This window comes from Tupaia chinensis, unplaced genomic scaffold (assembly GCF_000334495.1).
Source record: "Tupaia chinensis unplaced genomic scaffold, TupChi_1.0 Scaffold138380_1, whole genome shotgun sequence".
NCBI lineage: Eukaryota > Metazoa > Chordata > Mammalia > Scandentia > Tupaiidae > Tupaia > Tupaia belangeri.
Genome location: NW_006198277.1, coordinates 28448 through 41334, shown reverse-complemented (window position 1 = coordinate 41334; position 12887 = coordinate 28448).

Here is a 12887-nt window from a genome sequence, read left to right as displayed (position 1 = left end):
AACCACCACACCACTTGCCAGCCCTCCTATAACAATTTATTAATAGCAAAATAGCAGGTAGTTGTCATATTTTTTACTTATTGAAGTATTTTCCTATGAGGCCACTGCAGTCTCTGAAGAGAGACAAGAGAGGGAAAGTGAGAAATCACTCCCTGGGGGAGATGGCTATGCAGCAATCCCTTCTCTTCCACTCTCCTCTCAGGATCTAATTTTAACTGCACAGTTAGCCATATGGGATCCCATGCCTTAACCACTTGCTTCCCCATTTGTTTGTTTATTTATAGATTTTTGATATTGGATATGTGCATTAACTGCATAGAAAGATAGACCGGGAGAGAGAGAGAGAAAGTAAGAAATCATTCCCCAGGGAAAATGGCTACACTGAAATCCCTCCTGAATTCTATTTTTTTTTTTTTGGAGAGGTTTTTTCGCTATAGGGCACGTGCGCTCGCCAGACAGACAGAGAGAGACAGAGAGACAGAAAGCGAGAAATCACCCCCTGGGGGGATGGTCACGCCACAGTCCCTTCTCCTCCATTCTCCTCTCGGGATCTTGGGCACGCACGCACATGCTCCCGGTGTGAGTTTTAAGCCACCGGGTCTGGGACGCGAACCGCGGTGGACTACATGGGAGTCCAGCGACATAGCCATTACGCTAACTGCTGGTTCCCCCTCCTGAATTCTTTCAGGATTTGGGACTCACGCACATGCACACGGCCAATATATATTGGTAGTTCTTCAATATATATACCTAAACAAAGAAGACAACATTAGGAAATCCAGTCGTCATGTGATTCAGGACAAGCAATTCAGCCAAGCCACAAGACATAAAAGTTTAGGCCTAGACAGCAATTCAGACATTCTCCTGCACTGATACATGGAGCTGCTGTGATTAATGCTCACCTGAACAGAGGTGACTTTAATGGAGGATCATGAATGTGTGGAGAAGACAACAAATATTTTGATGGATGTGAATGAGGAGTGCACACATTTTTGATTTTTATACATTTTATAATTATATATATAAAATTAGAGAATATAGATCTATAAAATATATGAATACAAATTATATATATATAATTATAAAATACAAAGCAGTTTTTATATTTTTAAATAGAACATGGAGCAATTGGACAAAGGCTGTTTACTTGTATGTCACCTGAAGTATTTCACATTTTCTGTGATGAGAATGTAGTATCGTACTCTCCTGGCACTATTAGAATGAATAGTACTCAATTGTGACTTACACTCCCCATGCTTAAACTACCCTTCATAGCCCTTCGAGAATTGGATGTACCTTACATGTCATCTCATTTCTATGTAGGTCCAGAAACCATGATTGAAGCATTTCTTATTTTCTCTATGTTCTGGAACCTTAAAATAGCATCTGGCAGGGCCAGCATTGGCATGGTATCTAAGGCATTGGATTCTCACATGGGTGGTTATGGTTGAAATCTCAGAACTGTGGCTTGCTTTCTTACTCCCCCACCCCTAATTATCTGGTGAGTGCACATACCCTGTTGCAAATTAAACACATAATAATAATAATAAGTAAAATTAAATAACAAATTATTTTAAATAAATAAATAAATAGCATCTGACTTGTCAGTTTCTTAACCATTTGGCAAATTTCAGGTACCTTTTGGTTGCTTTTCTATAGCTTTATACAGTGCTACATTAACTGAAAAAAAGTGTTTTTAAGTATGCTTTTGTTGACAATAAAACATTCAACTCACATCTTCTAGTCAATTATTGACTACACCATGTCTTCTTACCAATTTGCAAATACATTTTTCTCTGCAGTTAACTGGTCATCATAATTATTTTCCATTTGGAAATTTTCAGCTTTTAAAAGAATATTACTTAAAACTATGCTTTGAGATTTTTTTTTAAAAAAAGTTATTTTTTGTTTCTTATTTAGTTAGTGTTATGTATATCTTTTATTATTTCTTCATTCTCTATGGAATTACTTGTCTAAGTATCTTAAAACTCAATCTTAATTTAAATATTCACATGTTCTGATTTTTGTTTTTGAGAAGTTTTTGCTTCAGGATGTGTGGAAGAGAGAGACAGAGTGAGAGAGAAAGTGAGAGAGCAACTCCCAGAGTGAATGCCCAGGTCCCAATCCCTTATTCTCCATTATCCTCCCAGAATCTCATGGCATGCAGCCGCATGTGCCTGGCATGGTTTTAAAGCCACCATGTCCAGAATTTGAACTGCAACTGGTCATATGGAAGTCCAGTGACATAACTGCTACACTATCTGCTGCTCCCTTGATTAGTTAATTAAGCATACTAAACCAAAGGGGGAAAGAGAGAGAAAAAGAAAGTGAGACCTAAGCACTTATGGAAGTGGTCATGTCACAATACCTTCTCCATTCTGGGAATTATTGGGCATCCAGGCATACCCACCTGGCATGTTTTTCAAGCCACTCAATTCAGAACTCAAACCACATAGTCAGTCTTGTGGGATCCAATTGCCTTAACCCCTACGTTGAGTTGGGAGTTAGATGTCATTGTAGGTACATAGAAAATGAGCTCTGCATATTTTAGTTACTGTGGTTTTGCCTTCTGTGGTCTGGTAAATTTTCACTATGCTCCCATTTCTAGCCTCAGAAAAAGTTAAGATTCCCTGTTGGCTGGGCTAAAATCGGACTGAAACCAATTACTGGAGCACAAAGAGTGAATATCAAGCCAATGGACCTGGGACTCGAATGACGAACACATGGGAGTACAGTGCAATGACCACTATGCCATTTGCTGGCCCCTGCTTTGTAAAAGTATAATCAGGCTTCTGAAAGTTCTCCCAGTCCTATATGCACACTTGTATATAATATATGTAAATGCATTTGGCCAGCATCTCTATTACCTGTAATGTTACCATTTAGTTATTTTCTATCCAATTACTCTCATCTTGCTCTTTGGGTATAAATTCTTACTTGTTCTTGTTATATTCAGAGTTGAACCTAATATTCCTGAACTACTGCAAAACCTCATGGCCACATTTCTCATATATATTTTGAGGTTTTTAAAGGACCTTTCTTTACTGTGCTTTAAAAGATATTATCTTTGTGGTTCAGGCACTGAATACCCACATGGCTGACCATGGAATGAGTCCTGATCCTGGAAACTTGAAAATTATGACAGCACAAGGGCATGCATGACCAAAACCCTGAGAGAAAAATGGAGAATGAATTGTGATGTGGCCATTCTGTGGTTTATATATTGTGGCCTTTAGACACCCAAGGCTTGTGTACAAAGTACATTTCTATAATCCTCTTGTGAGCAGTGAGCACCCAGGGTCAGCTCCTTGATGCTGACATTAACTTCACTTCATAAACTCAACATTTCAATATGCATGTGGTCCTCACTGTATAGGTCCTGGTTGTTAAAGGGTTGAGGTCCCAATAATTTCACTTATTCTGAGCCTTCCAAAGACTGAATATGGGAATAATGCTGATGGAGTGGACAACAAACTGTATTAATTTATCTCTTCTGTCTGAAAAAAATGGAGAAACATTAAAAATAATGTGCTGAGAAAGAAACAGCACAGGTGGCTTGAGAGTACAAAGAGAAAGTTACGGCCAAGCTAAGATATACCTACAATGATGCACTATCTCTTTTGGAAAAGTTCTTGATCCATCACGCTTCCCAAGCAGAGAGTAAAGTCTTCTACTTCAAAGTGAAAGGTGAATACTACCATTACTTGGCTGAGGTTGCTGATGGAGATGATAAGAAAGGGATTGAGGATCAGTCAAAACAACCATAACAAGACACTTCAGAAAAAGGAAATGTGACCCATACATCCTATCAGACTGGATCAGGCCCTTGACTTCTCTTTTTTGTTAAGAGATTCTGAACTCTCCAGAGAAAGCCTGCTTTTGGAAAGACAGCTTTTCATGAATCTGTTGCTGAACTCGATATATTAAGTGAAGAGTCATACAAAGACACCACACTAATAATGCAATTACTGAGACACAATTTGACATTGTAGACATTGGATACCCAAGGAGACAAAGCTGAAGCAGGAGAAAGAGGGGAAATTTAATCAGCCTTCCAAGTTTTGTCTGCCTCATTATAAAATTTACATAGTAGACCATTTGTCATCCATCCATTTGTCCCACAAATAGTTTATTGTTTCCAATTTATGACAGGCTTATTTTACTTGTATTTGAATTTCGATATTTCCCTGTGGTTTTTATGCTTGATATTAGACAATTAAAGTCAGTTACTATTTATGAAGTTATCTGTTTTCATCTTGAGGTGGCCAATATGGGAATGTAGACTTTGTTTTTTGGAGAGATTTTTGCTATAGGGCACATGTGTTCCCCAGACAGACAGAGACAGAGAGATAGAAAGTGAGAAATCACCCCCCAGGGGGAATGGGCATGCCACAATCCCTTCTCCTCCATTCTCCTGTCGGGATCTTGGGCATGTACGCACTTGCGCCCGGCGTGAGTTTTAAGCCACCGGGTCCAGGATGCAAACCACAGTTGACTATATGGGAGTCCAGCGACATAGCTATTACGCTAACTGCTGGTCCCAGGAATATAGAATTTTTTAAACAAGTTGCTAATGTTTGATATAGTACATTTTATCTTTTGCTGATCTTTGAGTGGAGCACAACCCCATTCCAAAACAGCCATAGCAGGATGAGGAATTGTTTCATGCTCAAGGGGCCCTCAGGAAACTTCCTGAGCAGTCTTTGATAACATACACTATTTCAAACTATTGACTCAGAATACAGTTAGTCAGGATTTATTTTAGTTTTAGTCTTAGCTACAGGGCATATGCACTTGCCACTGGAGAGAGATGAAGAGAAAGAGAAAGAGAAAGCACAACTCCTTCTCCCCCATTTTCTTTGGGATTTTGAGTACACATGAACACATGCCTGGCATGTTATTTCAGCCATCTAGTCAGTGACTTCAACTACTTAATTGACCTTATGGGATTCAGCACCTTCAGCACACCACCCGTTGGCACAGCACAGTTGATTGAAAAAAAAAAAAAAAAAAACAACCAAACTACTGTTTCAAAGAGGCCATCAAGTAGCATCATGTTTAAGGTGCTGGCCTCCACATGTCTGGTCATGTTTCGAGTCCTGGACTTGAAAATCACACTGGACATGTGTGTGTGTGTGTGTGTGTGTGTGTGTGTGTGTGTATGTCCAAAATCCTGAGAAAAAAATGACAGAGAAAAGACTGTGGCATAGCTTCCCCTCCCCTTGGGGGTAATATCTCAGTTTCCGTTTCTGTCTCTTTGGTGAACACATGTGCCTTATGGTGAAAAGGCATGACCCCATCTTAGAGTAGCGCCTCCAAGAGAAGTCTGGAATGAAGTAAGTGTGACTCCATTTTGAAAGGGTGGTTTCATTTTAGAAATTATGCCTCCTTCTCCCCATCCCCTGAGTGCAGATAGGATCCAAAGAATCCCCATTCCCACGTGCCTCAAGAACCTTGACCAGAACCAGAGAAGCCATTAAAATTTCATTGTAATCAGAACTTACCCTCAAGACTAATTAACCTGCTTGCTTTGCTTCTGTAACTGACTTTTTTTCCTTTGAAGATAGAAAATCCTATCCCCTATCTCTCCTGAAGCCCCTTTACTTTGTTCCTTTGTCCTTGTAAAACATCTGTGCATTTTTGGCCTATATAAGCCCCTTTCTCCTTTCATTTGGGGCTGAGAGATTTTGAGAGACATGAGTTCCCCCCCCCCCGTATGCTGCCAGCTTAATCGATAAACTCCAATAAATTTGGCTATGTCTGGACGTCCTCTTATTTCTTGCTGAGTACACTATAACAATGGTAGCCCCTCTTCCCTTAAAAAAAACTGTTTCAAATTTACTATTTATTATTATTATTTAATTTTCTATTGGACATGTGTGCTCACCAGAAACAGATAGAGGGAAAGTGGGAGGCAAGTTGACAGGCCTAGGACTTGAACTGTGGTCATCCATGTGGGACCAGCACCTCAAACATCACACCACCTGCTGGTCCCTATAATGTGTTTTATATATATATATATTTTCTTGAGAGGTTTTTGCTATAGGGCATGTGCGCTTGCCAGACAGACACAGAGAGACAGAGAGATAGAAAATGAGAAATCACCCCCCAGAGGGAATGGCCACACCACAATCCCTTCTCCTCCTTTATACTCTCTGGATCTTGGGCACGCACGCACACATGCCCGGAGTGAGTTTAAGCCACCGGGTCTGGGACTCGAATCGTGGTTGACTATGTGGGAGTCTAGCGACATAGCCATTACACTAACTGCTGGTCCCCAATTTTTCTGTGATAATTATATTAATGTCATATCTTGACTATTATGAATAAATTTGCAATGAATGTGGAAACATAAATATATTTTACCGTATTAATTTTATATATTTTTGGAAAGTTTTTTTCGCTATAGGGCACATGCGCTCACCAGACAGACAGAGAGAGACATAGAGACAGAAAGTGAGAAATCACCCCCCGGGGGGGATGGTCATGCTGCAATCCCTTCTCCTCCATTCTCCTCTCGGGATCTTGGGCATGCACGCACACGCCCCCGGCGTGAGTTTTAAGCCACCAGGTCCGGGACGTGAACTGCAGTCGACTACGTGGGAGTCCAGCGACATAGCCATTACTCTAACTGCTGGTTCCCATTAATTTTATATTTTTATATATAACTAGTTATGTAATTGTTAAGTCACATGGTAGTTCTATTCTTAATTTTCTGAAAAACCTTATAAAACTGTTCTCCATTGTGTTTAACCAATTTATATTTTTACCAAAAATGTTTCATGGTTCTCTTTTCTTCTTGTATTTATTATATTGTATTTTTTAATAGCTATCTTAAGAGGTGTGAAGTGGGGGCTGGCAGGTGGTGTGATTGTTGAGGTGTTAGATTCCCACATGGCTGACTATGGTTTGAGTCCTGAAACTGATGGCTTGCTTTCTCACTTTCCCTGTCTCTCTCTCTGGTCAGACTATAAAATAACAACAAAAAATAGATAAAATAAATAAAGTAATATTTTAAAGAAAAAAATGTGATTTGATATTTCACAATTGTTTTTATTTGTATTTTCCTAATGATTAGTAATGTTGAGTGTTTATTCATATGCTCATTGGCCATTTGTATGTTTTCTTCTAAAAAAAAATCTATCCAAGTCCTTTGCACTTTTCCATTTCAGTTATTTGTTTTCTCAGTATAAAATTTGTCAGCATCCACCCTAGGTTTGGCTTGGTCTAAGAGGAAATGGAAAGAAAGAGACAGAGGGACAGCGTCACAGTGGACACAGGCAGCCTGAGCCTAGGTAGTCCAAGCAACTTGTGCTGCCCAGACAAACTGGGCACCTTTATTTATAGAGTAAAGTGACCCTAAATATGTGTATTTCATGACATTCCATAGATATGTTGATGTGTTACAGACAGTAAGAAGCAGGTAACAAATCTATAAGGTCTTAGACTTACTAGTCCAGTTGTATCCCTTGGCAACAATCATATCAAGCAGAATTCTCATTAAACTTACTTTCTAATGGATAGAAACCCAGCTACAGGCGTGGGGAAGAAACATAAGGCTAAAGAATCTCATCATAGTACATCACGCCCAGAGAAGGCTAAAGAATCTTACAGAGCCAGAGCAGGGATTGGACTTTGCTAAATGGGGTCAAGATGTTTACTGAATTCCATCAGATGTGTCTGTTGAAAAGCCCCTAGCAATTTCCACCCTTTGCTCTGTCTGCAGTGAGGGTCAAGGAAAGGAAAAGCTGCAGGGTTCTGCCATAGCCCAAAGGGACAGGTGATATTTGCTCAGAGCATGCCCCATACCTTCAGGGCCTTTGTCTGAACATGTGCCTACAAAAGTTTTTGATTCATTTTGAATATTAACTTTTTATGTAATACACTACTTATCAATATGTCAGTAATTCTACAGGTCCTCAAATCAATTTTTATTTACTTTGTTGGACAGAATTGTATTTGTTTTATATAACTTTGTTTATTATTACTTTTCTTGTTTTTCATCTTGAGATAATATAAAAGTAAAACCAGGCCAGCAGTTGGCATAATATTTATGGCACTGGACTCCCACGGGGTCAACCACATTCAAATTCTAGACCCTGTGGCTTGAAACTTATGCCAGGCATGTGTGTGTGCATGTCCAAAATCCATAGAAGAGAAGTGAGAAGGGATTGCAGTATGGCCATTCCCCAGGGTGGTGATTTCTCACTTTCTCTCTCTTTTTTTTAACTTGATGAGGATTTTATTTTACAAACATTATTCTTTTATTCATTAATTTATATACTTTCACTGAACATCACCAAACATCACATTATACAGCATGCCAAATGTGATTTTCCAGCCAGAATACCCTTTAAAGTGGCTTCATCATACATGTTATTGTTACTGAACTCAAATCAGGTTCGTTCGCCCAAGCGCTATAAAACCAAACCATAGGTGTGATAAAGGAAAGTACAGTTTATTGCTAAGCATAGAGCAAGGAGAGTTGGCAGCTCATGCTGAAATGACCCTGTCTCCCCGAGATGTTCCCCACATGAGTTTTTAAGGGGAAAATTAGGGGCAGAGTTCCTAGGTGCATGATCAGTTCAGTAATTGGTTCCAGAGGGCGTGATTATCTCCTGGGCTTTCTTGATTGGTGAGGCCTTAGATAATTAAATTTCTCTTCAGATGTCTGGAACCATTCAGCCTAGAGTCTTTGAGCTCACAACCAGCAGTTTCCAGCCTATAAAACATCTTACATATTGAAATCAAAACTTTATCTTTCTTTAAGTGAGAGTTTTAGAGGTCCAATGACCCTCACTTATGGTCCATGTTGGTCATTATCATAACCAAAAGTCTGAAGACTTACTTCTTACTCTGGACCATTACAATGTAAAGGGATCTTATATTTCAAGAAGCTTAGAAAATACATTAGGAGAATTTCTCATCCTTCTCCCACCCTGTCTCTGATATCTGCAGTTGCTTTCTATTCCTTTATTCTGTCCCACATTGTATTGATTCAAAAAATATCTCAATTAATCTAAATACTTTTAATAGTAAGCTCAGCTCATATATACATATCTGTGAACAAAAGTTGACTTTAGGCAACAAACTCTGTGGATATGTTGGACCCACCAACCTGAGTTGGGGGGTGAGGATTAAAAAAAAGACAAGAAGACAAGATAGAAATGGGAGGACTGTCAGTCAATACTGATCAGCACCAAATGTACTTTATTGTTCATATTTATACACACTCCAGAGACTTCTGTGATGTAAGGTTTTAAGTCCTTACTGAATTTACCAGGCTGGTATCACAATACTTTGGAAGATTCAGTTCAAAACAATCCCAAGACATTCTGCTCATAACAATCCAGCCACCCAAGGCCATGTCTGGATAAAGACCCTGGTTATATTCTGGTGGTCATGTCTTGCACATTTCTCATGTCTCCTCTTTGGCTCCCCACATATCCCCTCTTTTTGTTTATTAAATGATCTGCTACTTCTGACAGGCAGTAGGCTGTGCCTGTCTTTGATTGTTCTTGGTGACATTTTCTCTTACCCATCATCAGGTAATGCATATTCGCATACATTCCCTGTCTTAGGTTGAGAAACATGCCAAAGATCTTACCCATCATTGACTACCAGCCTCTGCATCTGATGCCTTGGCTTGAACTTTTAACCAATGGATTTTGGAGCAAACTCCAAGAAAGGAACATCCAAGTATTCACACAAGGCAAGGGGCACAACAAAGCAACACAAAATCAATACCTGCTGCCATAACGGCAGGCATTAACCACTACTGCCAAGAGGTCCAGTGTGGTAGGAGATCATACAATTATTGCAGCGATTTATTTGCCTCCTGTGCTGCATTAAAGGGAGAGGAATATACCTTCTCTATCTCCAAGATCTCTTGATGGAATGTAAGAATATCTATTGCTTCATTGGCCCTGCACTAGACACCTTGTAAATGTTTTTTTTTTTTTTACCTTTTCCCAATCATATTGGCTTTCATAATAGATTTTAGGGGTGACACAAATCCATTGATACAATACATGACATTGGACAGAACAACCCACATGTAACCCATCGACCTGGTTCCCCAGATGTACAACAGAGTCATAAAGGACATCCAATTTGTGTTGCTTTTTTTTTTCATCAATAGTTTTTTGAGTGTGTAAAACTATGGAAATATTTTTTTGTTATTTTATCCACAAAACCAGCTGTTTGTACTGTCTGTGGTTTTTACACTTTAAGTTTCAAGCATACCCATTTTTTAGAGATACTGATAGCTGACTATTTACTAGAGAGGCCTTCCCCCAGCAAACTTAAAGAATTAAATCAATGCCAGTGCTCTCAGCTGTAGCATGAATGAAGAAAAACATTTCTGGACCAGTTATTTGGAGCTCTCATCTGTTACTGGGTTGGATTGGGATGAGAGTGAGACCTCCTTAGGTCTATTTAGACTGTGTTTTAGCACTGAATAGTGTGGCCCATTGTTTTATGGCCACCTCAGATATCATCTGTTATATATACATCTTTTCATGAAATCTTTCTAATTCCTTACAATTCCCCCTCAGACCTTCTCCAACATAACTCAAACCTTTTGCAACCTGCTTTATTTCTTGATTATTTGTCGCCTTTTACTTTTTCCATTCTGGAAATAATACAGCTATCTTACTTTAGGACAAAAATTTTATCATACAAAATTCTTTCAATATCAAAATGTTCTCCTTCTTTTTAGCATTTTCCACCACAAATACATCTTCATACTTATATCTTTCTTTTCATAATAAGGTCCGATTGTCTAGGTGATTTTCTTTGGTGCAAGGGGGAAGATACTGGGGTTGTATGGTGTTGACAGAGTTGTTTTCTGACCGATGAGCCATCATACGAACCTTCTGATTTCCCTCCGGAAATAGTCTTGCCCAGTAGATTTCTGCTTCAATGAGTGTCACCATCTTCAGGCAGATCCATATGCACAACATCTTCTTGGTCTCTCAGGGTGTCCATAAACTACACCAAGAATTCTGGAAGTCAGCGAGCTCCATCATTGTCCTGTGAAAAAACAGAAACATCTCCTCGACCCCATATCAACACAGAGTTGGGCCCATTCCATGATCTCATTAAGGGATCTTTCCAAATAACTGTGGTATAATGAGATTGTGTTTTGTAATGCCAAAATCATTCAGTTGCACTAGATCTTTGTTTGTCCACATTTTATTTATTTTTTATTTTTTCATGATGAATAATCTTTTTTTAATTTAAATTTATTTATTTACATTCATTCACTGTACATCATTACAGCATACAAAATGAGATTTTCCATTCAGAATACACTGTATATTGTCTCAATCAAGCACATCAACATACATGTTATTGTCAACAAATAATTTTCCATTTCATGTTTCCTGTATGTGTTGCTTCCCCCCCATCCTTGATTCCCTATCTCTTACCCTGTGCCATCTCCCACTCTCTACCCATATTGTCTCTGGTACCTATGTTTACTTTCTATACTGTTTTCTTCCCACATTTTATTGAATTACTAAATATCTTAATTAATCTAATATTTTCATAGCAAACACAGCTGACATATACATTAAGTACAATTAAGGCATGTTTTAAATAATTATGTGGTGTCAGGTGATACAACTCCCCCTTTTTAATTTTATGTAAAGCAGCTTTTAAAGTACCATGAGCTCTTTCTACAATCCCTTGACCTTGGAAATTATAAAGAATGCCAGTCTTGTGGAAAATACAAAATTGTGCACAGAAGCGGGCAAAGCCATTACTAGTATATCCACTGCCATTATCAGTTTTAATGCAATGAGGCAATCCCAAAATAGAGAAGCCCTCCAGCCAATGGGCCACAACATGCTTTGTAGCTTCTCCAGTATGAACTGAAGCAAAAATAAATCCATAGAAAGTATCTATTGACACATGAATATATTTTAGTTTACCAAATTTAGGATAATGAGTAACGTCCATTTGCCACAAATGATTTGGAAGAAGGCCTCAAGGGTTTAACCCATGATGAGGAACAGGAAGAAATTCTGGGCAAGTAGAACAGCATTTAACTATTTGTCTAGCAGCTTCCCGAGAAATGCCAAATTGTTTTCATAAACTGGTACTATTTTAAAGATGTAATGCCTGAGCCTGTTCAGCTTGTTGTAAGCGAGTGAGTGAGATTGAGCAGGTTCCCATGTCAGCCAGGGCATTGCCCCTGGAAAGTGAACCTGGTAAATTCAAGTGTGCTCGAAGATGTCCAATGAAATAAGGAAGAGTTCTTTGTTGAATACATTGTTGTAGATTGGAAAGAAGATATTGTATAGTGGATAATGTAGGATCAAGAAAGGCAACAGTCTCAAGGGACTGGGCAGTTTGAAAAATATAATGACCATCAGTATATAAATTGAAAGATGTTTGAGGAAAGAGTTGAAATACAGTTATGACCACCTGTAATTTCACCATTTGTGCTGAGGCAGGCGGGGGAGGGGGATGAAGAAAGGTAGTATGATTATCAATTACATAGGCAGGCCCAGATGAAGAACCGTCAGTAAAAACAAGTGCCTTTTTTTTAAATTTAACTTTTTCTTTTAATTTTTATTATTATCATTATCTTCTTTATATTACATTGGATTACATATAACTTTATAGTGTATTACATTGCTTTTTCAAAAGGGAATGCCATGCATGTCAGTCAATACAGAGACAATCATCTCCCCACTTCATCATTCAATATCTTTTCTTTTCTTTTTTTTCAATATCTTTTCTATGTTTTTCCCAATCATTATTATTATTCTTCTAATTAATTTTTAAAACAATCAATCACTACTTCTCATTTTGCTTGTAAAAAGACTTGACCCATCGCAAAATACTTCTCAGACCAATCCAGTTGAGAATACTATACA